General features: G+C 36.9%; 1 long non-coding RNA gene across 1 annotated transcript in view; it reads right to left on the bottom strand.

Moving 5' to 3' along the window:
* Positions 1–2,062: 2,062 nt before the first annotated feature.
* LOC140610186 (uncharacterized) overlaps positions 2,063–27,898 on the bottom strand; it is a 64,781-nt gene continuing 38,945 nt past the window's right edge. Inside the window, exons 3-4 of the long non-coding RNA XR_012011951.1 lie at positions 23,526–23,598; positions 2,063–2,402 (exon numbers count right to left, since the gene is read on the bottom strand). This is a non-coding gene — a long non-coding RNA (uncharacterized lncRNA). The remainder of the gene's footprint in view (positions 2,403–23,525; positions 23,599–27,898) is intronic.

The raw sequence follows: 27,898 nt of genomic DNA, 5'->3' as shown, positions 1-27,898 counted from the left end.
AGCTTCCAGTCTTGCCCCCTCCACGCATTTATTTATTTGAAAGAGCTGTTTATTCATCCCAAATAAAATGGTCAGCATAAGGTTGAAAAGCTGCTGGTGGGAATCAACAACAGTGACTGCTGCGTGGACCTCAGTGCTTTGAACTTTCCTAACACGGCATCTTCAGCCTCTCGCTGTCTATGTGAGACCTTCCCACACGGGGGTCACACTCCCCTCCCCTCCACAGCAGGACCTAACAGACACCTGTGCGGTGGGCCTGCATCTCTTTCCCACCAGACAGCCCTCTTGGCCAGCAGCCCCTCTACAATCTCGCAGTCTCCCATTAACTCCCAGGGCTCCAAGAGACTTGGAAAGGGTGTGAATGTCCATGGCTCATCTTGGAAACATCCACTGCAAACTGTGTTTGCGATCTCAAAACCCTTCATATCATCTTAAAGCACCAGCTGAAGACAGCACGCTGCTCTTAATTCATTAGTATTTATCACAGCCCGTGCTAGTGAAAAGTCTCCTTTCCAACCTCACTAAAAGGCTCTCTGATTTCCATATTATCATCATTATTAATATTAATAACAATATAAATAAAATATATCTAGTGCCTTTATAAACAGCCATCAAGCGATGTCATTTCTAAGCACTAGGGTTTGGAAAACAGAGAAACGTCTGGCAAGGGAAGATCTCTAGTCTTGCTCTAACCAGACTCACCACTACCCACATCTGTGTGAAAACGAATTGATTTCATATGTGTTAATATTATGTGTGGTGGCACATCCACCAGATGTATATGGTAGATGTCCTTAGAGACACAGAGGCAGACACCAGAGCCCCATTTCTGCTCTCGGTGATTGTGTGACACCGATGCCACGTAAAGGGCTCTGACTCACCGGGGACGTTGTTAACTGCTGTGCTCGAAAATTCAAAGCAATAGCTGGTCTGACACAAGCTAGTACCACCGCTCAGAAATATATATACTTTCTCTGAATGAAGCCGAACAGGACATGGCACAGCTCGGAATATTTGCAGGACTGAATGATCATAACGGTGCCTTCGTCTTCAGAAATATCCACCAAATTATCTCAAGTTTTAGAGTTTGTCTTTTCTCCTTTTCTCCCCAAAGTAGGTAATACTGGATCTGAGGTCGAGCAGAGAAAGGAAAGGAGAAAGAGAAACAGAGACAGAGAGAGAAGAGGGAAAAAAAAAAATGAAGTGAGCGAAAGGAAGAGAAAGATCACCTTTAAGTCTTTTCTTTTCTCTTTCTTTCAAATGACACAATAGATTTTTTTTTTCCTAAAGTTGTATTAGGGATTCACTTAAGCAGAAATGAACTGTAATATGCAAATAGTTCTAATTGGACTGCTAATAGAGCGTGTCTCTGTTGTTTTTTTGTAGGGAGTTTTATGCCTATGTAATCAGTGCAGACAGCCGTTAAGTAAATGAAGAGGCAACTAACAATGTCAGAAAAGAGACCGGGCGGTTCCGGCTGACACTACCCTAATCTTCCAGGACCCATTAAATGGCAGTTTCAACGCATTACCTACCATAACATCCTTGAATATCACTGATTTTATTTGCAGTATCAAACATTCCATTTCATGCCCCATTAACAGCGGGAGCCTGAGCTTTTTGACGCAGCTAAACATTTTACTAACTACCTGGACTAAGTAACCAATTAACTTTTGGAGACAATACGGCCAATTAAGCGCGAAAAGGTAAGGCTGTCATCCCCCACGAAAATTGAATTTCCTTTTCCTGATGGCACTTATTGTCGCCGCTCAATTGTTAATGGGGATTCAGTCCCTATTAAAGTATGAAGGCAAAGCAGAATGGAAAAGTTCAGAGGACTTAGTTCCTAAAGAGTAGGTCACCAAGTGTCCCAGTCGGCCACTAATTCAGTTAACTTTTCTTCATGCCAGATTACTTATTGGATGAGACTGTGGCAGGGCTCTAATATGACATTCTGTGATAGTACACTGCACAATCTGGTGGCTTCTGAGGAACCCACAGGCTCAGGGCTATAGTTTGGGACCCTTATATGGGAGGTTTAAAAAATAAATAAATAAATAAATAACAGCAATTACAAACTTTTCTTTTTGAAAACGGAAATATCAGTGTGGGACAAGATATTGCCTTGGTTTCATCAGATATAAAAGCAGACCTCTGTGTGGAGAGGTGTGCTCCAAATTAACCCTCTGTGGTTTGGGAAGTCATTTTCTAAATGGCAGACAAGGTCGCGGGCAATGATTCTGCTTGGTGGATTTGACTCCAGTTGACTGGAATGGCACACGAGTAATGAACTTGGATATGATATTTTGAAAGCTTGAGGCAAATTTCATCCTTTTGGTAGGAGTCTTTCATCTTTGGAGGTACAGGAGAAAATTTGTCCTGGAGGGCATCTTCCATGGGCCCTGTATGAATGAAAAACAGGAAGCTTATATAGAGTCATAGCCCAAACATTGGACTCAGAGTCATATATCTGTTTTGTTTTGTTTTGTTTTATTTTTTAAAGAGTCCAATCCCACCAGCTTTGTGAAAATGCAACTGTTCTAAATGTGAAGAAAAATCAGGATTTTGAAAAATGAGGAAAGAATAGATGATGATTATTTGAATCTGTGTTATGAAAAATTTAAGGCTTGCATAATCAATGTTGTCAAATCATTCCTGCTGCAATTCAATTTTTTGACATGTGTTTAAAGCCTGTTCACATACACTTAAAATCTGACTTGAGCCTGAAAACAGTAAGTAAAGCAATGATCTAAACTGTGCTCAGAATTACTAATTTTCTATATTATTTTAACAGTCAAGGTGCTTGGTCCCCATAGAATAGCTGTTGAATTGCCATGGGAAGAAAAATCCACAGATTCAATAGTTAGATTAGTATTCTAGGTTCATAATTTTTTAATGTTGTTTCTGCCCGATTCTATGGTGATAAGAAGCAGGAACAGAAAGGATTAATGTTATATCCTTTCCAATTTAAGTGCCTTTTGAAGAATTTGATAAGAATTGCTACTTTCAAAGAGAAGATTTGAATAAGAAATAATTCTCCTATATTAGTATGGATCGATTAATAACATTGATCGAAATTCTCTTTTGAACTCTTCCTTGGATTTTTAACCTTTTCTCAAGAGACACGACTTTCTTTCCAGAAGCGATTGCTGTGGGCTATTTATTTTAGTCATTTTCCCATGGCAGTGGATGATTTAGAAATGATTACAATAGTTTGAACTTCCTGTTATTTGAGATAGAGAGTAAAACCAGATCTCCAATGCTTCCTACTCCCACCCTCCAGCATCTCTATATAAGCATAATGAAAACAAACAAGCAATGACAAAATTCCATCAGCAGCCCTCAAATGTGGAAAGGGCTGGTGGCCAGAAGCTTCCAATAATCCACATCATTAAGTAAAGGTGGCAGGAGACATTGCAGGAGGCTCCAAAGCTTCCTCCCAAGCTGGAGCCCAGAGACCCTGCTCGAGTTTTGTAGTCTGCTGAGGGTAGAGGTAGAAAAAAGCATCTGGGCAGCCCCAAAGGCTCTTTCATCTAGCTGTCTTCACTGCAAAGGAAGAAGCTAAAAGTCTTTTGTCTCTTGGGTTTATAGGGAGTGAAAAATGAAGAGGAGAGGGAACAGCCCATGCTATATCTGATGTGAATAAGTCTTCATTCCCACATTGTGTCTCTCCTGCTAGAGTGAAATACACCACTGACAGGCCAACCTTGACATTGGACATTAAACATGAGGAAAGGTCTAGCTACCAGGGTTACATATAGACCCTATCTTGAATCCTCAGGCTTCAGATAACCCAGCCCTCAAACTCTGTTTCTTAGGAGAGAGGACACATGGAGTGTTGAGGGCAGGGGTGCCCATCCAGGGAGGGGGAGGGGTGAGAAATGAATAGGGGAACAAGACATTTTGTAAGATAACACAAAAACAAAAAAATAAACAAACAAAACCAGGATCCTTGACCTTACCTTTCTATACACCCAAGAATATATGTAAATAATTTTCTTTTTTAAAAATGTAAATCCAAATGCATCAAGGTTAGGAAAAACCAGAGGTAGATTTTTTTTTTTTTTTTTTGGCTTAGAATGGGTAGGTCTTCCTAACAAAATTTGGATACTATAAGAAAATGGTAGAAATACTTGAGTAAAAATATTCTGGATAACAACAAGAACAAATACCACAATTTTATAAAGTCTAAAAATCAAACCCAGGCTGGGGGCGGGATGTGAGGGGATGTGTTCACTGATTCATGAAGGTCTACTTTTTAATTGATAAAAACTCAAACACATGAATAGGAAAATTAGAAAACTGGCAGTTTACAGAGAAATACAAGTGGCCAATAAATATACTCAGCTTCTCAGTTTTACTTACAATTTTTAAAATTGCACATCAAAATAATAAGAGGTTATTGTGTTTTATCTTACTGACAGAACAAATGCCAAGGTTGGTTTCTCCCCAGAGCTGGTGAGTGTGCAGGCAGGCTACCACCTTCTCCAAACTTTCTGAGAAGCTACGTACTGATGCATTTCCAACCTAAAAATAAATACTAAACACACACACACACACACACACACTAATATTTCCCATATAATAAATCTTTTTTTTAATGTTTATTTATTTATGATAGTCACACACAGAGAGAGAGAGAGAGAGAGAGAGAGAGAGGCAGAGACATAGGCAGAGGGAGAAGCAGGCTCCATGCACCAGGAGCCCCACGTAGGATTCGATCCCAGGTCTCCAGGATCACGCCCTGAGCCAAAGGCAGGCGCTAAACCACTGTGCCACCCAGGGATCCCATATTTCCCATATATAATTCATATGTGTATGTTATAAATATATAGATTTTTTGCAAACTATTCTTAAAAATAATTTTGACAACAAAATATCTGTCTATACAAGAGTGCGAAGTTATGATATCCTCCACTGGATAGCAATAATCCTAGATATATTAAGTGAAAAAAATAAAATGTACATTGATGTATGTGATGTGATTTCTTAGGAATACATGATATTTTTTATCTATTGCATATACACACCTTTATGTATGCACATGTGTTTTATATATTTTTATTTCTATTACATATAAATATAAACACATATGTGTATGTGCTCACGTACTGCATAAACTAATACATTGATGAGTCTTCAGGTCTTCTGGAAAAAATCATAAGAAATTAGGTACATCAGTTGCATTTAAGGATCTGATGGAGTTTGTTGAAAGGGAGTCTTTGTTTCACTTTTTACTTTGGTTGTTTTGAGTTTTTAAACCATACATTTATATTCTTTTATGTTATAAATTCATATCGATTTTGTGAGTGAGAGTAATAAACTTCTAGGGATGTCTGGCTTATTTGACTATTTTCTTCTTCATCAAAATTCCTTTTTTAAGAATAGGGTTATTTTCTTGCTACCTGTGTAGTTATACACTCATTGTAGAAATTTAGAAAACAAAATTCTTTTCCTACCATCACAGCCCAAGATATTTTGTCCCTATGGATGTGTTCTGAATGTCTACTGTGCCCAACAGTGTGTTTAAAAAGACGAATGTGGCTCTTCCCTCGAGTAACATATTTTTTTAAGTTTTTATTTAAAATCAGGTAGTTGACATACAATGTAATATTAATGTCAGATGCACAATGTAGTGATACAACACTTCCATATACCACCCAGTGCTCGTCACAAGTGCACTCCTTCATCCCCATCACCTATTTCACCCATCCCCCCACTCATCACCCCTCTGGGGACATCAGAGTGTTCTCCATGGTGAAGATTCTGTTTCTTGGTTTGCCCCTCCCCCCTTTTTTCCCCTTTCCTTGTAGAAGCTTACATTTTAGTAAGGCATATATGTTCTGGTAAATTGTACATGTGATAATCACAGGGTGTGATTAATGATCCTTTAAAGGTACTTGCAAGATTGCTTTGACAAAATATAAATGAGATGCCTAATCATGTTTGGACTTGAATTATTATTTAACTTTTTTTGAAAAAAAAATTGTTTTCCGATGAATACAAAAATCAGAAAAATTCACACAAGTCAAAAAATATCTCATTTTGGACAGCTTTATGTCTTGCTTTCGCAGTGAGCATTACAAAAGGAATTCAGGTAAAAGGCTGAGCATTCAGTGAGGCTCAGAACTAACATGATTACTACAATTAATATCATTTTTTAAAAATCATATCATGAACATTTCCTCATGGTGATAAATCATCTTTGAAAGCATAATAACGCAGATTCAGTGATATAATATACAACTATTTGAACAGCTCATGGTTGGTAGACAATCATTTTGAACTCTATTTTTTCATATATGTGACTTTTTTTTTTAGCTGTGGCTTACCCCACATCTTTACTTAATGAAAACCTTACATACATAGTGCCTCCTTCATGAGGCTGTACCACTTTGGAGAAGAGAAATCAGGAGCGGGAGGTGGCCATATGGTAAGATGGAAGATAGGACTGGCAGAACCCAAGTTATGATCCATATGCCTTGATCTCCCAAACAAGCCTGTCCCATTTGGGGCACTCCAAGTCTCTTATTTATGCATTGCAGGTGGGAAGAATCTGCATTATAAAGTAACACGATAAAGTGCTATAAAATTTGAATACTTCACAATTAACCTAGTAGTGTTTGTTTGAGGATATTTGAATTGACAAGAGTATGCTTTAGGGGAATCTGAGAGGCCGTTCAAGAAGTGACTAAGGTTATCTAGTCACAAGAGGTGCAAGCCTGGAGTGAGGTGAACATAGGAGGCATGAAAAGGCAGGGATAGGTGTGAAGGAACACCACATGGGGAGTGGAAATCGATTGGATCACCCATAAAGAATGGAACATGAAGGAAGGGTTCAAAGGGGACTCCTCACTTTAGGTCTGGGTAACTTTCTAAGATGATCTAGACAGATATGAATAAGGGGAAAGGGGGAGAAGGGTTAAGAAAGCAAATAATGACAAACATGAAGTTAACTAATTATTCAGAAAATTGATGTTACCATTTGATGGAAGAGGCAATTGAGTCTCTAAGATTTTTTTAAACCCCAAAGGAAAACAAATAGGACCACTGTGATTGAAAACTCTAGGCAGCCCAGAGTCTGACGTCATGTATGCTGGATGGCAGGCTTCTAGTCTCCATCATGAGTAAGATGGCTAGGCTTAAAGAAGGTTTGTAATTGTCAAGATGAATAGGAAAAAATTTGATGTGAAGTTGCTGTGGAAAGTACTAGAATGGACTAGCCCAGGCCTTTCCATGGGGGAGTAGAATACAAGGTAACTCAAAGCTCTGAGGATGGGAATGGTGTTATAAGACTGCAGACAAAATGAGGGAAATTGAAGGAGAGACTTAGACATTTTTTTTATTATGGGATTGAATTCATTCACAGTCACTTCGATTGTAATAATGAGGTTCATTTAAGACCTGGGACTTGCTGAAATAATATGGTTAAAGCCATGACACATTAAGATTGTACTTGCCATAACAGAACCCGTTTGGGCTATTATTAATCTAATCTCATAAGTGCACATAATACCCAAGCAAGCAAACCAAAGCTTTGAATTTGGTTTACACTAATAGTAAGACTATCTCGTGGGCTTTTCACTGGGATTCTCTGTACCATTAAGCAATTACTAGTGGCTAGAACACTAGCCCACATGTCGCTATTTCTGGTTAGGGGATTTTCTTGCCTGCCTCACTAAATCTTCCAATTAAATGCAATGGTACTACATTCATTTCAGTTCTTCATTTACAATGCACAGTGGAAAGTATTGTTACTCTAAGTAAATAGTTTTAGGAGCTGTTGAACCACACACATAGCAGTGCTGAGTTTCAGCATTCCACCAAGGATAGGCTATCATTGTGTAACAAACACTATGTAAGTCCAGAGACAAAGAGAAGTCTTTTTTTATTGCTATGATTGCAACATCTTTATCAACAAAATTACTCCATCCAATAATACCTTCCAACTATGTCTTTGTGTCCACTTCTGTTAATTTCATCACGGGAGTTATGTGTAAATTTGTTCTACTCAAAGTTCTATTTAAAATTTAAGTGCCATACAGAACAAAGACCCATGAAGCCCCTTCTACAATACACCAAAAATAAATTCAAAAGTTCTAAACAAAGTTATCATGGTAATGATAATGATTATAATCATGATGATGATTTATTAATGTTTATGTGGAGATTAAAATAGAAAACATAACTGGATTTAAACAACAGATTCATATTTAAGTGGTAAATCCAATTCTTGAATCATTTTTAATGATTTATCATGAGGATCTTTTTTTCCATAAAATCAGGATGATATATAAGATCAATATAGAACTTTTCCTCAAATCTCAGAACACCGGTACTGAGAGATAATCTCTGAAATGCAAAATGTTGGCTATTAAAATCATATCTAAATTCATGACATAATTCTAACGTCAACTAGTTTTGTAACCCTGGGAAATTTAACTTATCTTGTCAATGCCTCAGGTTTATCTGCCAAAAAGATATCCATATGTGTACTCGCTGCACAGAGTCATTATCAGAATTAAATGAGATCCCAAATTCAAGAGCTTACCACATTACTTTAATCATTTATAAGCACATACACTTTTTGAACCCTAGAGATTGTCTGTATTATTTCATATTCTAATGAAGTAAGATGACTATATAAATATTCAAGTGATTTTAGGTAAAACCATTGATAATGGTAAGTACTGTTTTATTAGAATGGAGTCAAGGATATATGTGATATATTTGTAGATTTTAATGATATAATCATGGAAGTTAGTAGAATCCCTGAGAAAATGCTTCATGGTGCCACAACTGAATACTCATTGATCCCATCTAGAAGGACCTTAGATACTTATAGAAATACTTAACATTCAAATTGAATAAGTATATAATTTGTGTATATGTGAAAAACACCCTTTTGCTCCCATTTCCTTTTTTAAAAGATTTTATTTATTTATTTATTTATTTATTTATTTATTTATTTGAGAGAGATAGAGAGAGAGCAAGTGGCGGGGGAGGGACAAGTGGACTCCACACTGATCATAGAGCCCCACACTAGGCTCAATCACACAACCCTAAGATCATGACCTGAGCCAAAATCAAGAGTCAGACACTTAACCAACTGAGCCCCCCAGGCATCACCCCTTGTTCTCACTTCTGTTCTTAGAATGGTAAATGTCTCCAAAACTCTCTTATTTTACAGAAATGCTTCTTTCTGTCTGATTTGTAACTTGACAATTTAATAATATTAGAAGTATTTGGGTAAAATCTGTGATATTTTCAACTTCTTGATAAAGTAAGTGATATTCTGCTTGCTAAAAATCAAATATACTCCAAATTTTTTATTATTGTGCATCTCATTCCTCTAGAATTCTAGAATCACTTTTTTTTATTAGATTGCCTCTGAACTTTACTCTTTATACAAAAACGGATGGGAGGAAGGGAGAGATGGAAGCAGAGAGAAAGAGAGAGAGAGTTTCAGCCATTTCTTGAGCTTCCAAATTGTCTTTCTTACAGTTAACTATTCTGTTCAGATACCAAACTAATATAACTCGCCACAATTAACTCATACTTTTGTTCTCCTTTCATTTGCTGGGAAGGCTTTACCAGTGCCCCATTTAAATTTTCCAAGGCTTTTTCTCTATGCTACAACTTTTTTTGAGGGGGGGAGAGGGGATTGGCTCTTTAATCTTTGACTTGAAAAAAAAAAGAAGCACCACATAATTATTTTAGTCTCGCTTTTCAAAGTCCTGAGTGATGTTCAGTGATAAAAGTTTTCAGGGTTTAATAAGATAAGAGGAACCCTATTCCCCACTATGCAATTTGATAACTGTTCCTTCCTACTTCTTTTCCAAACTAAAAGCCTTATTCATTCCCTTAGAGCCTGGTCAGAATGGGAAACTGCAAAGCCCAAACTCCCATGTACAGAAGCATTAGGCACTGACCTCATGGCTTCCTAATAGATCTGCAAAGTGCTTTGTTCCTGGAAATCATCCGATGAGTAGTTCAGTGCTATTGTATATCTTGTTAGAGTAGCAGAAGTACCCAGAATGAACTAAAATCTCACTGCAGAGTTGCTGCATCATATGCTGAGAACATTCTGAACTTTCAACAAATTCATGTTACCAGCCTGGGTAGCCATGGTTAAGTCTATACAGGGGTTAAGTGAGAAATATGGGTCTGCTATTCAATGTCTTTTGAGAGTGACAAAGCTCTGGGCACGAGGGGGTGGGACACAAGGGATTGCCTCTCAGCCCTTTCCAGACCTTTCCAATTGTTATCAGACACAGGGGATAATGCAAAAGGGCTCAGGTACTGACCTCTCTGTAGCCTGACAGCCTCAGGCAGGACCATTGACCCTCTCCACCTTGACTTGCCCCTTCTGTAAAACGAAGACCTTCCTATATTATGGAATTTACTCTGATATCTAAACAGCTGAGAAAGAAGACAGCTCATTTGTTTTAACTAGACAGTCTTCCCTCTCTCTCTCTCTGTCTTTCTCTCTATCCATTTCTCTCTGTCTCTCTGTCTCTCCGTCTCTCCATCATTTATCTATCATCTATCATCAGTGAAGCTAGGGACTTCTAAAATACTCAGTTGATAGTTTTGCCACACCTTTGTTCATTTTTATTTCAGAGATTATCAGGATTGCATCCCACCAACAATGTAAGTATCATTCCATGTATATTTCCTAAGCTGTCATTTTTTTAAGACACTTAATTCAGAAATATAGGACACATGATGAAAGTGCACATTTTGACACACTTTGACATACATACAAAACTGTGAAACCATCACCACAATCAACGTAGTAAATATCACCCCCAAAGGCAAAGGTAAAGATTTCCTGGTACCCCTTTAAATTTCCTTCTGCCCCTCCTTGTAAATCCTCCATCCTCAAACAACCATTGATTTGCTTTCTGTCACTTTATGTTAATTTTCATTTTCCAGGGATTTATGTAAACAAAATTCTTTAATATATATCCTCTTTTCTCAAGATTATTTAATTCCGTGCAATCACTCTTTGATTTATCCAGATGTGTCCACTGCCATACCTCCCTGAACAGGCTCAATCTTGTCTGATTTACCCAGGTGTTTGCATGTATCAATACTCCATTCCTTCTTGTTGCTATGTACTAAACCATTTTAGAGAGACACCAAAATTTATGCCTACAGCTCCATTTTGATTGGCATTTTGTTTGGTTCCAGGTCTAGGCTATTACAAATAAAGCCCTGTGAATATTTGTATGCAGGTCTTTTTATGGTTATAGACTTTTATTCTTCTTGGGTAAACACCTAGAAGTGGCATGGCTAGATCTATGGTAGATGATATTAAACTTTTTTAAGAAATGCCAAATGACTTTCCAAAGTGGTTGGGAGTTCCAGTTCTAGTTCCTCACATACTAGCAAATACTTCATAAGGTCAATTTTTTTCCTCTCCTGATTGTAGACATTTGAATTGGTATGTAATAGTATTTCACTTTTTTAAAATTTTGTTCTAACTAATTATGTCAAATATTGTATATGCTTATTTGTGGTCTGTAGGCTTTCTTTGAAGTGTTGGCACACCTTTTTTATTTTTTAGTGAGTTGTTCAACTTCTTATTATGCAGCTTGAATGGTCTTTATGTATTCTAGATATAAGTTCTTTGCTAAGTTTTTTTTTTTTTTCTTTGTTTGTTTTTGCTAGTCTCTTCTGGTCTTTTTCATTTCTTAGTGAATTTGGAGGAATATCAGTTTTACATTTGAATAAGTTATTTTTATTTGCCCTTTATGGATCATGCTTTTGGTGTCACTCCTGAGAAATCATTGTCAAACTCAGGAAACATAGGGTTCCTTTCTCTTATTTTCTCATGCCTCTGGGAGTTTCTGAACCACCCTTGATAGCCATTACTTACTCAATGTCTTCTGATATGAAAACCTGCCCCTTTTGGTCTGATAGACTACATCATTGAAAGAATAATCAAATCATTGGCTTCACAGTAGGGTCTCCTGGAAATGATCCTAAGCCAGTGACCCTGCACACTCAGCTGTCCATTATGCTTTGGGTCATGAGAACAACACCCCACAATCTTGAGCCCTTGGGATTAACTGAGTGAACATCAATGGGAGTTTGTAGACTATGAGAACAGCACTACTAACCATTACATGTGATAGAGCTCATTGGAATGTTGCTGCTTTCCATTGCTTAGCCAAGATATGAAGGACAGGACCCAAAGGGCAACACACTTGGCCAAGCAGTCATCTTAACACTGGATGCTCCTACCAATAAATGATCTTATTTATTATAAACTATTAAGCTATTACCTAAAAGTTGCCCCTTCAAGGAAATAAAACCCTAGGTACCTCTTGTATTATAGATACCCCAAATATAAATCAGAATCTTGCAAGTCCCTACATGTCCTAAGGTTTCAATACAAGGCCTTGTGAAAACACTTTATTTCTTTTGGAGTTATCAACATTACCAGTTGCAGCTAAGACCTACATTTCACTTTACAATATGCATAATTCTGGGCTCTTGGAAAAGGCATTTAATGGAACTTTGATGTCCCAATAGGTCCCATCTGCTGGTTTTACTGGGAAACATGTGGTCTATTCAAAAACTCCTTTTCAAATTCTAGTCTGACAGATGAGCCTATATTTTGCCCCTGTCTTTACAGATTTTCAATCCTATCCCCATCCCATAAAGGCTGGTGGTCAGATAGATTGAGGGCACATATTCTACTAGGGCCTATTAATCATAGGTTTACCCATGAGTCATTTGATATGGGTCCCATTTGAACCTACACTTCCACCAAAAAAACAAAAACAAAACCCTTCCAAGTGCAGTGGCACACTGGTAAGGTGACTATTGGTCATATGACACCTCATCATAGGTACTTTCATTGATTTTGGTGTAAAGGCCCAATCTCTCATGTTTATTTCAACCAAATATGGCAAATGCTGAGATCCATGTCATCTCAACTGGGTGTTGAGAAAGAATACTCCCAGTTCCACATTCCAGATGGAATCTTCCTGGCCTAGAAGATCATCCCTGGAAATGACATTGACTCAGATGACATCACCCCAACCCAAGACCTTCCCCTGAACCAGAGACAACATTATCCTGGGCACTCTCTGTCCCAGCAACACCCATGGGCTGTTTCTCCTAAGACACAACTTGGACCTCGGGTAGTTTTGCTTGTCTCCCTTTGCAATATTCAAGAATTCTAGTATGTTTCTGAGTTTGCCATCTGCTTATCCCAGGATCCTGGTATGTTCTCTGTTCCCAGCTATGTCCTTACACTGTCATGTCTAAAGGGAAATCTGGTAGTGTTTGCTATGATCTGTGCTTTCTAAAATCCAATAGAGATTATTGCTTTCCTCAGAAGGTGCCTGCCTCATATCAGCCAACCCCATCAACCTTCTAGGAAAGGACCACTTACTCCCCAGCTCCTTTCCTACTGCTATCCTCTGCTGAGACCTACTGCCCTGCATCTCTCACCATGACCACTCCTTCCCCTTGGCCACATGCAAATATCACTAATCTTCACAATCTTATCAGTTTGTATCCTCTAACAATATGCCTGCCAGACCAGCCACCTTGACCTGAACATATTTCTAACATACTTTACAACTCCACCAAAATATTATTAAGGACAAAAATTCCAAGTCTACTTTCCTGGCTAATGCCATATAAATGGAAAACTTAAGTTATGGGCGGGCCTGCATGGACTCTATATTTCTATTTGTGTTCTGCCTTTCTACTCTCATAATAAAATGCTTTTTATTCTGTTTAGAGTAACACAAGCGCTATGCTCTTAAAGTCTCGGCTATCAACACCCCAAAATTTCCTTAATATGCTATTCACATATTATGTTAAATATTACAAAGCCAATTGTGTTCATCATATTTTTCTCTTTTTTAAAAATATATTTTATGGTGTTTTGACATCTTTAAGGAAGCCCTACTGGCAGGAAGAGACTGCCCCTCCCAGAGCATACTAATTCCTAGAGACTATAAATAACTTATAGGAGAACCTACCTGTTTTTCCTATACAACCAACCATTTCTGTGTCCATATCTCTGACCACCTCCTTTATTTAATTCACACACCAATTTAATGTCTCTGACCTTAAATTGATCCAGAACCAGGAACCAGATAACTAGCAGCAGTCCCTAGATCCCAAGGCCTGCTGGAATAATTCTAACTAGTGAACTCTAAGCTATTTGCCCTTCCTTGCCTTGCCTTTCCCACAAAACACACAATAAAGGCTGTGTGACTCTAGGTTTTCTCCTTGTTCCTTTCTGCTTCTGGGCTGACACACATGCTACCTCCTGTAGTCATGCCTCTCATTTCTAGGGGAACTGTGACATTGAACCTCTTTTTTTTTTAAGATTTTATTTATTCATGAGAGACAGAGAGAGAGAGAGAGGCAGAGACACAGGCAGAGGGAGAAGCAGGCTCCATGCAGGCAGCCCAAAGTGGGGCTCAATCCCGGGTCTCCAGGATCATGCCCTGGACTGAAGGTGGCGCTAAACTGCTAAGCCACCTGGGCTGCCCAACATTGAACCTCTTTTTGCGTGGCATTGATCTTTCTGTATCATCATCACTCAGCACTTTATAAATTCATCTCTGGCACAAATAACTTGGGACTTCTTTTAATTTTTTCAGCTTTAATATGAATCATTTCAATTGAGTCTTTACTTTTATTTGAATGGTTACTTCACCTTTGTTTTGACAATATATTTTCTATATGTGTATAATTCAAGTTTAACAGGTTTGTTTTCTTTTAGTAATTTACTTATTGTTTTACTGACTTCTCATTTGCATTGTTAAAAAAGAATTCTCTGAAAAAAAAAAAGAATTCTCTGCCATTCTTGTCTTTGTTTCTTTGTATGCAACATTTTTACCCTATTTATTTATGTTTATTTACTTATTTATTTATTATTTATTTATACATACATACATACATACATACTCTGGTTGCTTTTAAATTTATCTTTATACTACCGGTTTTGAGAAATTTGATTATTAGCATGTGCTTTTTCTTAACATTTTCTGTCTATGGATTTTATTGAACATCTTAGATCTGGAAGTTTACGGTTTTCATCAAATTTGAAAATTTTCTGGTCCTTATTTCTCAAATATGGTTTAGTCTATCTCCCATCTTCTTCAAGAATTCCAATTATATGTATTTTGGGCCACCTGAAGTTGTATTTAGCTCACATATCATTTTTCATCTTTTAAAAATCTCAAATTTTAGATTCCTTTTGTGGTATAACCAAGCTCTTTGCTATTTACAAGTTTGTTTCTGAGTTGCAAGAAAGTATTTCCCCCACCTCTGTATTTTGTAATTACTATATTCCCTCATTCAATCTTGACTGCCATACTCAGACAGAAAGCTCCAGGAAACTTTTCTCTTGTATCTGTAGTGAAAACCTTAACAGGATACAATTATTGTTCCCTCTCTGTCAAATAGATGCCTTTTTTTTTAATTTTTAAACTCTTAATTAATTAATTAAAATTATTTTTCTATGTGTGTTTAATTTTGGAATGTTTTTATTATTTTGTATTCAAATTCACTTATCATTTCCTCTGCTGTTAATTCTACTGCTATGAGTGTCACACATTCATTTGTTGAAACTCTGATCCCCAATGTGATATATTTGGAGGTGAGAACTTGAGGAAGTAATTAGGTTTAGATGAGGGTGGTCTCCTCATTATGAGACTAGTGCCATCATAAGAAGAGACCAGCCAGTAGCTCTCCCCAACATAAGATCAATGTCTGCATACCAGGGAGAGGGTGCTCATCAGGCACTGAATCTGCTGGCACCTTGATCTCAGCCTTCCCAGCATCCAGAATAGTGAGAAATAAATGTGTGTTGTTTATGCCATCCAATCTATGGTAATTTGTTATAGCAGCTCGAGCTAACTAAGACACCCATCCACTGTGCATTTTATCCCAGACACTGTGGAATTTTTCTTTAAAATTCAGATTTGGGCCATTTTTTTTATATCTTCATGTTAATATTTATCATTAGAACATATAAAATATAGTATAATTATTTTAATGTTTATTATGCTTAATGTTGAATGTTTTAATATTTAATGAAAATTCTAAGATCTATATCAGCTCTCTATTAGTTTAAGTGATTGCTTTTTCTCATAATAATGGTTCCTGTTTCCTGCTTGCTTGCATTCCTCCTAGTAATCTTCTATTAGACACCAGACAATTGTGAACTTTTTCTTATTGAGTGTTGAATAATTTTGTATTCCAATAAATATTATTGAATTCTGTTCTAGGATGCGGTTGTGTTACCTGAACACAGTTTGATGTTTTTCTGTCTTGCTTTTAGTATTTTTCAGGCAAGGTCAGGGCAGTATCTAGGGCCAGTTATTCCCTCAGTGCTAAGGTAAAACTCTTCTCAGTACTCAGTAAGTTCTGAATTATGAAGTTCTCCAGTTGGCAATAGGGAGAAAATACTATTTTCAACCCTGTATGATGCTGGATACTGTTCCTGCTAATCTTTTCAAGTGGCTCTTCCCCTAGCTTGGGGTATATTCATCACACACATGTGCTGCTCAGTATTCTGCTGAATGCTCAAGAGGAGCCCTTTGCAGATCTTTGCAATTCTCACTTTGTTCAGCTCTCTACTTCATGACTTCTACCCTGTGACTTCTCACCAAATGAGCCTCTCCAGACCTTCATCTCTGTCCCCTCAGCTTGGGAAGATGGCCATGGTCAGCTTGGCATCCCACCTCTCTTTCACAGCCCAGGAACTCCCTCAAGGTGGTGAGTTGAAGAAGTCATAAGATTCACCTCTTGTTTCCTATCTCTTAGGCATTACTGTCTTTCTGCCTGACATCCAATATCATGGAAATCATTGTTTTGTCTGGATTTTTTGGTTGTTTTAGACAAGAGAGCAAATCTGTTTTCTGTTACTGCCTCTTGGTTAAAAAACAGAAGTTACCTTCTCTCTAGCATAACTTGTAAAAATATTTCTATTTAAACACTATTACCCTGTTACCGCTCTCTTTTTCTCTGGCTTTAATTATATCACCACTCTCTTTTTATGGAATTTCATCAAATACAATGTCCTGTCCTTAATTTCCATGTGTTTGAACCAATTTACTTCTTTCTTTATCATTTGTCTCTTTAGCTTCCAGAGTAAAATACTCCCTTGCCCTAGTTCTACTTCTCTAATTTTCTTATTACTTAAGCAGCTTGCATGTTAGTACATTGATTTAGGCAATCCTTTCTTCCTTTTTTTCCCTATGCACAGGCACAAACAAAGAAGACTGTATATGTGCTTATTATAAAGTTTTGTGATCATCCATAAATATTTATTGATTCTACCATTGGCATTGCATTAGCAAAGAGAATGTCTAGCACAGATAGCATCTCCCAGGAATTTAGTGTCACATGACAATACTTCATGTTTCTTCCTATTTCTGGCACAATGCTAATTTTTAGTCACTAATGTAGTACTTATATATACATATGTAATATAATGTAATGTGATATTTATTATATATAATTAGCATAGCAAGTAAATATAGTATTATAGCATAGATAAATGAGGTGGGAAACTTTCTTTTAAAATCAGAGATTGTTAAAATTAAGTGAGATAACTTAAGAGTAACTAAAAGATTAATTCAATGAATGATGGTATATCCATAAAGTGGAATGTTTTAGAGATTTACAATAATGTTACAGAAAAAAAAAATTTAATGACACGGAATAGTGCTCATGATGTTAAGTGAAAAATTCAGTTAAATTGCTTACATGATATGATCAATATATATTGATATGCCATTATCATAGGAAATGCTGGAAGAAATGTCATGTCAAAATTTTAATGTTGGTTAATAGATAGTCAATTTACAGAAGGTTTTCATTTCTTTTATTCTCACATGTGCTTTCTCAACTTTAGCAAATATAACAAATTGTTTTTGTTATTACCTTTTTGCTAGAAAAAACAATGACTTTTTTTTGTTAAAATTGTTAGCATAAGGTGTGTTACAATGTAAGCTTTGAATGATCTTAATTTTTTAAAACTCTTTCATACCCTCCTCCCTTCCACTGTGTGAATTGTTGCTTTATTACTGTTGCCTTTATTTTTAAGTGTTGTTTATGTATACATCTTGAAAAGAGAATAAGATTATAAAGCACCTGGGTACAAGATCATAGTCTTTCTACTATTTTTAACTTCAATTAGTGTAGTACTGTAGTTGCTGAGATTCAGAATGAATTCAATATATATTTATTGATTGTTTGAGGTATTTTTTTCTTATTTTGTCTATGTGGGGTTTTTTTACATTAGATATTAAGGATTGAACAAGAAACTGATTTTCTTTAATATTTTATAAACTTTAGAATGATAGGAGAATTTATAATGATATCTCTTCTTTAACTTAACCACATTATAGAAAGTTGTACGAACCTCAATTGGGAGTGAAGTACTTTTGATTATATGTGATTATTTACTTATTTTTCTTCTTTTTTTTTTTTTTCACACAAGGCATTGGATTGGTTTTTGAAGTCATTCCAGGGATAAGGCTTTTTCTAGTCTATTGACAAAATTCAATTTCTGCCTGCTATAATCCAGATGAAGGAAGAGAAAACACACAAGAAACTTGCCACTTCATGAAATAATTTCATTCTGTAGCCTAAAATCATTACTAACCTCTGCAACACTTAATTAATTGAAATGACTCCAGCCATGGGATTCTGTGGCAAAGAGATTCCTAGTAGTTATATGTGATTCAACCTGAAATTCAGTTAAAACTGAAGGATACTTAAACATACTCAATGAATGAAAAATGAAGACCCAGTTAAATTTAATCAATCATTCGCCTCTTTTTTTCTTCTTCTCCTGTATCTTGTTTTTCCTTTGATATTTAATACATTTATTTTTTTTCTTGCTAAATAAATGTTCAAAATGCTTTTGCTTAGTAGACATATAGAAAAGACTAAATGTTGATGAGATGATTGTTACAATTTTTTTTTAGTTAAAAATGCCAAAGTACATGTCTAATTCATTTCATCAAAATGTTCTCATGTGGATTAACACCAAACTAGTCTGATAAATATGGCTATTGAGAAAGGCAACAGTATCATTGACATCAAAATCTTGTTTAAAGAGCTTTTCCCACTGAAGAATATACCCATTTACCACATATTTATGTGTAGCTCATCAAGACCTTTAGAACTTAGACCAAGTTGAGTGTGCCAAAAATTAACAAAATAGTCTTAGCCTTTGAAATCTTAGGATAGTACCTGAAAAACAAGTGACTGATATTGAAATATGGAACAACTGGTATTTTGACATTACCTTGATAGTGTCTCTTTTCTCTTCCTCTGATTTTTTTTTTAAATTTATTCCCACATCCACACCTGCAGTGGAGGGTTCTTTTAACTTATGTAATATCTTCTGTCTTCTTTCCTCATCTAGGACTTATACTGCTTTCCACATGATTAGTCTTTCTCACACTCCTCACATCATCCTCAATAAATATTTATTGCTTTGAGATAAAGTCTGAAGAATGTAGCCATCTATTTAAGACCTTCTCTCATCCCCCTCAATCTGTAATTTATACCCAGCCATTCTTGTTCCCATCAATGTGGTCAACTGCTTCCTCAAAAGGTTTTGCACAAATATTTCTCAGGTGCTTGAAATCAGCTGGACACCTTGATGGGATCTGGGACCAGATACTTGAAAAAAAGAAGGAGGAAGAAGAATAAGAGAAGGAGGAGGAGGAGGAAGATGTGGAAGGGGAGGGGAAAGAGAAGAAGCCCACGCTGCCTACAGGGAATTAAAAGGAAAGAGATAGGGAAGTAAAACAGTGGATTGTGTTCAGCACAGGGTGATTAAGTTCTGTGGGTAATGTGTATGTGTAGCCTACTGTATTACTATAGGAAAAAGACATGGAAGTAAGATGAAATCTGATAAGATTTCATAATTTTCCTTGATCAATGAAAGCAGTTATAATAAGTAAATGAAAATGGGTGAAGACTCTGAGATCTGAAGGCAGATGTGACTCTTCAAGTCTGGAGGAGATGTCATAGCTTACAATCTCGTAAACATGAATCACAACTTCTTTATTTTCGCTTCTCATGGTCAGTATTTTGTTGAATCTAGAGGGTAAGCTGGGGTCATGACATTCCCATGGATCCCCCTTCCCACCCTTAGAAATTCTAAAAGAGTAGTGTAGCTAACCACTACACTAGTAGTGAAATTAACCAAAGAGAAGAAAAAAAAAAAAAAAAAACAATGGAGAAAAGAGACAGTGAAACAAATTAGAACAAAATTCCACCTTCATGAGTTTAATTAGAAACACAATTCCTTACAACTTTTTCTCACACTTTTTGATTTTCTTTTTCCACAATGATCTCAAAGGAGTACACAAAATTGGCAAGGCCTCATGACCCATTTTTTTTTTTACATGAGGCAATTGAGAAATTGGAACATGTTCAAAGCCACCCAACTTTATATGTGAGTATCCAAATAGGCTTCATATTCCAGTCTTCCTATAAAAAATGTATTATTTTTTCTGTCATATCCACAGCAGTGAGGAGAAAGATTCGAAGGAATAGTGTCAGGTATAGAGTTCCAAGATTTCATGATTGTATTTTCATTCACATTAAGTTCTATCCATATTTGAAATGCAAAATAAAAGGCATGTGGGACTTAGCATCGAAATGTATATAACACTTACATATGAATTTATATAGTGTGATCTTGATTTGAGACACAGATTCTGTTACCCTGAATATAAAGATTGATTGTCTCGATGGATTTTAAAACTAGCCATATATTTATCTCTATCTGTGCATATTTAACAAGCATAAATGAAAAGTACAATCTTGTTCCATGTTATTTATTTTCTAATGTGTAGTTTAGTTAGCTAGCAAAACAGAATCTGAAGCCAATAGCAGCACTTGTTTTTCAGTAACATTTGTCCTGGATGAATGGAATCAAAAGTGCATGTTGTGGGCAGTTTAAGTACACGCAGTGGGGATGAGTTGTTCAGCGGAAGGAAACCAGGAGAGAACTGGCTGGGCAAAACAGCCAAGTGCTTCTAAAAGAGATCAGCATGCTCTGTTTTCTTTTTCCAGACAATATTCACAGATTATATAAAGCAATGAACAAAAATAAGAGAGAGCTAATCAATACATTTCAACTGTGTTAATGCCAGGGTTGTTTTGAATGGTTTAAATAATTTTTTTTAATTATAAAAGTAATATGACAGCATCACGGAAACTTTAAGAAACCAAGAAAAATTTATTTTGATTTTACCATTAATCCGCCATACACAATCATTATTCATTTGTTTTTATCATCTGAGATATCTCTATCATAGGCTTATGTCTTTTGATAGTTGTGATCATGATGTCTATACTACTTCATGTTGTGCTTTTTCACATTTAATTATGGAAGTACTTTTCAAGATGCCAAAATGTTTTCCTATTTAATATTTAAAGACTGTATGATATTCACCTTATTCATCCCATCTTATTGGGTTTAGCACTATAGGCTTCAGTTTTTGTATTTATTACCTTTTCTTTCTTTTTCTTTTTTTTTTTTTTGCCTTGAAAAAATAACACCACTGTGCTATACACACAGGTTATATACACAAATCATGGGTATTTACTCAGGATAGACTCTCAGAAGTACATGTTCTCTGCCAAAGGGTCTGAACACTATATAAATATCTTTAATATCTCCAGCCAAAATGGTACCTGGAAAGAGTTGTTGGCTCAGAATGTATTTATATGTATGTGTTGCTTATTTATAGTGCAGATGTATTACAGTAAAACCCCGAAAAAAATTGAAACAAAAATCACTATCAAAGCTAAAATACAGGGGATCCCTGGGTGGCTCAGCAGTTTAGTGCCTGCCTTTGGCCCAGGGCGTGACCCTGGAGGACCGGGATTGAGTCCCGTGTCGGGCTCCCTGCATGGAGCCTGCTTTTCACTCTGCCTATGTCTCTGCCTCTCTCTCTCTCTATCATGAATAAATAAAATATATTTTTAAAAAAGCTAAAATACAGTAAGTAGCAAAGATAGAGAAGAAAATAATTCTATATCCAATAAAACAAAAAATGTTGGTTTAGCAGGAAGCAAGGAAATTATTGAAGACTGTTGAGATTATATCAAAAGAACCCAAAGGTAGGGCAATTTGAGCATTAAGAAAAGTGCAATGGGTTTTGATGATCTTTCTTGGACCAGTATCCAATCCATATATTTATCTCTATCTGTGCATATTTAACAAGCATAAATGAAAAGTAGAATCTTGATCCATATTATTCATTTTCTAATGTGTAGTTTAGTTAGCTAACAGAACAGAATCTGAAGCCAAGAGCAGCACTTGTTTTTCAGCAACATTTGTCCTGGATGAATGGAATCAAAGAAACTCACCCTGTTTCTTTATCATATCTTTTTTTAAACTTCTGACAATTTTGAAGAGCCCTGACCTGTAATTGCATGTCTTATGCTTAAAATTAAAAAAAAAAAAAGCATTAAAAAGTCTCTTGAGAATTTAGTACCTAAAAATCACTTTCAAATTTGATATGTAGGGCAAGGCAATACCTGTCTTGAGAAAAAAATAGCTTTTTATTGCTCTGAGGTAAACACCATTGGTTTCCTATCTTAGCCTCCCCTAGTTAATCTAATCAATCTAATCTACATATGACTTTATAGTGTTGCATCTTGTAATAAGAACCTGTGCTTAATCGTTCAATATCAAAGTATCTTCTACTAAGGAACCCAAATTGCTCTGGACTTCTTCTAATGACATTGAAGACATGTTGGGAGACCTCGCCAAGTCCTCTACCATGTGTTGTCCTAGTTTATCCACCAGCATGTCAGAATGATTCTAAGGATGGTAGGACCAATAGGACCGGCATGATGGAATGTGTGGTTCAGAAACTTGGATACTCATCAGAATCTTATTAAAACACAGACTGTTGGACTCCATGCCCAGAGATTCTGGTTCAGGGTGTCTGCAGTGACCTAAAATCCATTGAGGAGAGCATAGTTCTCTGAAAAGATGAGGCTAATCATCTGTACATACTTGTGCAAAGTTTCCATATAAGAATGTGCATTTCTAACAAGCTCCTAGGGAGATGCTGATGCTAACAGTCCAGGGACCACACTCTAAGAACCAACAATAGGGTGGTATAAATAGATTCTAAGTCAAAGGAACTTGAGTTTCAAACTCAGACTCCACCACCTATAGTTGACATGAGATGACCTTCCAATTTCCACGCATCAAAGGGAATTCTGATGGAAACGCTGTTGAGAGCATTATGAAGTTAGAGGAACAAAGTTTCTAAATTTCATGTATCTCTGAAGATAATACTTTCACCTGCCTGTTGATCTTGCAGCTGATCTGCAGCTACAGTGGGCATGACCTGCTGGATTTGATCCAAAATCTGAATATTTAGCATAATCTCAGCCTATAATCAGAGTTTGATTTGGTTTTCCAAAACAAAACAAAAACTTGACAAGTGGAATCAGCTCGCCACCTATATCAACCTCTAGGACCATCTTACCTCAGCTCACTTGAGTGCCTTGCCTCCTGATACTCAGGCCAAGTTCATGTCCTCTGGAGGTTCCTGTGAGCCCCTGAAATGCCAAGAATGCAGAGATATGAGCTCAGGCTCATGGAACCCACCTACATGAGCACTAGTGAGTCTCCTAATCGAGCACAGGCAGCTGACATTTGACCAATTGTATTGTGATGAAGGGTAAGAGGTGGTCCCTCTCCATAACATTTGATCTTTAACCATTTATTTATTTATTTATTTATTTAAAAGATTTTATTTATTTACTTATGAGAGACACAGAGTCACAGGAAGAGGGAGAAGCAGGCTCTATGCAGGGAGCCTGATATGGTACTTGATCCTGGGTCTCCGGGATCACGCCCTGGGCTGAAGGCAGTGCTAAACCGCTGAGCCACCCGGGCTGCCTTGATCGTTAATCATTTAGAATGAAACTGTCTGCCTGCCCGCATGCCTCTTGTATTTTCACTTCACCAGTTATCAGTTTTAGGTTCAAACTGCCTTTAGTTGTTAAAAAATGTTGTTGAACTATCCATTAAGCTCAAACAATAACATGTTTGCAATAACATAACATCCTTCTCCACTTTCTAAAACCTTCTCCATACCTACCTGTTCTGCAAAGCACTTCCTCTCACAGGAATCACCTAACCCTCTGTGTCTGACTACCCTGAATCTGTACCTGTCCCAATTGTTTTAGCCTCTGCAGTCTCACATCATGTCTTTCATCTGGAAGACCCCTGTTGAGACCTTTTGTTCTTTGGGCCCATTATAAAATTCCTTATGTAGCCCAGGGCACATTGGTGCTGTGGATGATAGCAGTGATCTTAATAAGGATCAACAGCAAATAACAAACACGACAACAGATACAATATCCTATGACCACTCAGATCACAGAATCAGCCCTGCAAGCCGAGTCCTTCGGGACTGGCCCAAAGCACTTTGTGAGAGATGGCAACAGTGGGCTTCCCTGCAAGCTTTTAATCGGGTCTGCACTAGGGGTCCCTGACCTGCTCTGGGATATGGCAGAAAAGCTTGGTTCTGCAGAAGACAAATGCAAGGCCATAGTCTACGTTAGGCAACGCTCTGGGTTGGGTGCTATAAATAATAATAAAGATAAATAATAAAAAAAGTGAAATGTTTTAAATGAAAGGTGATGCACTGTGAACTTAACACACTGGCCCTTTAGCCTTTCTGTTAACAAGGTAATCTGATTGCCATTGATTTTTTTCACCTCTGTTACTAAGAAGGTGATGAAATGCTGTCCACACAGATGTATTGAATCAGATACTAAACAAAGAGCAACATAAAGAACAATTATCAGCAACCTTGCTTTCAGCCTGCTGATTATGACATTACCAGAAGACAAGGTCTGGGTGACTTAAAAAATAAAGCAGGGGGAAGGGTGGTGTAGATGAAAGGAAGGAAGGGAGGTAAGTTTCTTGGGAAGAGACATGTGTTCATTTCAGAAGAATTTCGCAAGGAGCTTTGTCTCTGCTCCATAGCTTTAAAAGCAGCCATTTCTACTTCTGCAGTTTACTGATAGGCATTCCAGTGTGATCTAATTAACTACTTTTATTATACCACAGAGAAAATAGCACAGTGGAGATGAGTCACTAATGCACGTGTCTTTGCTATATAGATTGTGGCTGGGTATTGTGCAGAAAGAATCATTTATTGGCCCATTGGGGTTCTCCAAGTAGCCCCCAGGAGAGAAGCAAGACCCTAAAATACTCTGAGAGAAAGGCCACATTTAAAGCCTGTCAATGAAACCCATACATGGCTTGCGTTGAATGATTAGGACACCTTGTTTGAAATGTATGATGAGGGTAGAATTTGTATATGAGTACTGACTTCATGGCCTATGCTGAATTAATTTCCTAATCTCAAATATTTCCAGGTTTCTTTATTTATATCATTTGTGTTAGCCTAGTTGCTAAAGTCCATGGTAAAGATATGAATGTCTAAGCAATTTTCATAAGTTTGACCATATGCTTTTGCCTAAATGAGAATGCTTCAGTTATCTTATTATCTTTGATGACATGTCTTCAATGGCAAAAACCTCATCATGGCATTTTCTCAAGGGCAGTGCTCCAATTCTTCTGCCCTGACCAATTCTGGTAGCCATCGCTAATTGTGAAAGTGGAAAATGCAGCAGTCTGAAGAGATCACAGTTTTTGGAAACTTCAGTACAGTTTGGGAAAGGTAGTCAACTTAAGGGAAAAAAGCTCGATAGTTTGATCAAGCCATATGGTGATTCTAAAACAATATAGAAAAAGGAAACATCCAGTCACCACGATTCTTGATCATAATTTTGATACAAGGATGGAATGCATCAATGAAAATAGCAGGATTAGAATCATTGGCCCTAATGTATTGCACATTATTCTCTTCAGCCTTGGCCAGGCAAGAGTCCAGTAGAAATCAGGCTAATAGGAAAACACAGAAAGAGGTGTAAAAAGGCAGAAGATAAGCTCCAAGTAGGGTGGATAGTAAGCAAGAAGGAAAACTGGAGAAATTTAAAAACGTAGTTATTTTGTAAAGTCAGGGTAAAAGCCTTTGTTAAAATTTGATGTTTTGTGTGTGACACCTTGTCTTTACACAAATCGTATTCAGGTGGCAGACATTAGTGGCCACGGTGGGGCAGCAGGGTAGAGGGGAAGGTCTTTTGGGAGAGTAGTGCCAGAGAACTTGAGCATGCCTCAGAATCACTTGGAGCACTTGTTATAAGGGATTGCTGGATCCCACTCCCAGAGATCCCTATTTGCATTTTTAGCAAGTTCTTATGTGTGACCTGCACTGCTGGTTTTAGAACTATCTTCAAGGTATCTATAAGCTTTAAGGCTTTTGTCAGGGAAGATGTTTGACATCTACTCATCTGATAGAAGTCCAAACAGCCAAGGTTCAGTTTAAAATACTAAGTGTTACAGCTTTCTAGCTTGTGAATTTGTATAATTAATATTAAATCTCAAAATGCAAAAGAATAATACTTTCTACACAGATTAAATGAGATACATAAAACAGTGTAACCCTGAATCGAGCAACTATGTAAGTTACACTCCCTTTACTCTTCTTTCTTTGAGGTACGGATGTCTAGCTCTTGGGAAGGAAATGGGGTCCAGCAGAGAGAATGGATACTAGTGGATTCTGTTGCAATACAGAAGATAATGATTCATCTCAGAAGTGTTAGTAAAAATTGTTTCATGGTCTAGCACTTCCCCTGGGATATTGTGGATAGCCAGTGGGATTCAGAAAGGGAAGGAACCTCAGTAAGTATTAATAGGCTAGCTATAGTTGGAATTAATTGCTGTGATTTATATAAAAGTTATTACACTAATGACATTAATAGTGACACACGTACTTTTATTTCTCAAGGGTCATTTTAACCCACCTTGGATGTTTAAGGGACACACAATTTTAAAACTAACCATTTACAAACCTCAAACAAACATGGTAGGGCAGGGGCAGAGAGAAGATACTTTCATATGTAAGATTGTTTGGAATATAAGTTGACTCAACTAATAGGGGAATGTATACCAAAAATCTTACAAATTTCACACATTATCACTCAGAAATTTCAGCTTGAATTACATACCATGAGGAAAATTGTAATGATAGAAGAAAACAAAGATTATGTATAACTAGAATCATTAAAGCGTTAGTTATTTGTATTATCCACACACACAAAAAAGGAAAGCAGAACAAAAGGGAAATGATAAAGCCAATTATAACCCATGTTAAAAGGAAAAAAAAGCAAAATATATTTGGAATAACATCACAGCTATGAAGAAGGATATAATCGTTTTGTTTTTTTTTTTTTCTTGTCCACATCAGTAAGTATGACCTTGAAACAGTAGTTAGTTCCCAACTAGTGACGATTTTGCTGTGCAGGGGTTATTTGGCAATATATAGGGATACCTTTATGGTCACAGCTTGGGAGAGAAAGATACTGGCATTTAGTGGGCTAAAGATGCTGCTAAACATCCTATTATGTACAGAGCAGCCCCCACAACCAAGACTTTTAGCTCAAATGTGAGAATGGCTAACGTTGAGAAACAGCACCAAATGAATTCCATGACTTCTCTAAATGTGTTTGCTAAAATCTAAAAATAAAAACAATAATACCAGGGCACCTGGGTGCTCAGTCAGTTGAGCGACAACTCTTGGTTTCTGCTCAGGTCATGATGCCATGGATTGTGATATCGAGCCCTGAGTTGGGCTCTGTGGTCTATGATGAGTCTGATTGAGATTCTCTCTCTCTCTCTGCCCCTTGCCCCACTCATGCTCTCTCTCTCTCTAAAATAAAATAAATAAAATCTTAAAAACAAAACAAAACAATAATACCTACCAAATTAGATTGTTTGGTG

This window comes from Canis lupus, chromosome 2 (genome assembly GCF_048164855.1).
Source record: "Canis lupus baileyi chromosome 2, mCanLup2.hap1, whole genome shotgun sequence".
Taxonomy (NCBI): domain Eukaryota; kingdom Metazoa; phylum Chordata; class Mammalia; order Carnivora; family Canidae; genus Canis; species Canis lupus.
This window is presented reverse-complemented; position numbering and strand designations above follow the sequence as displayed.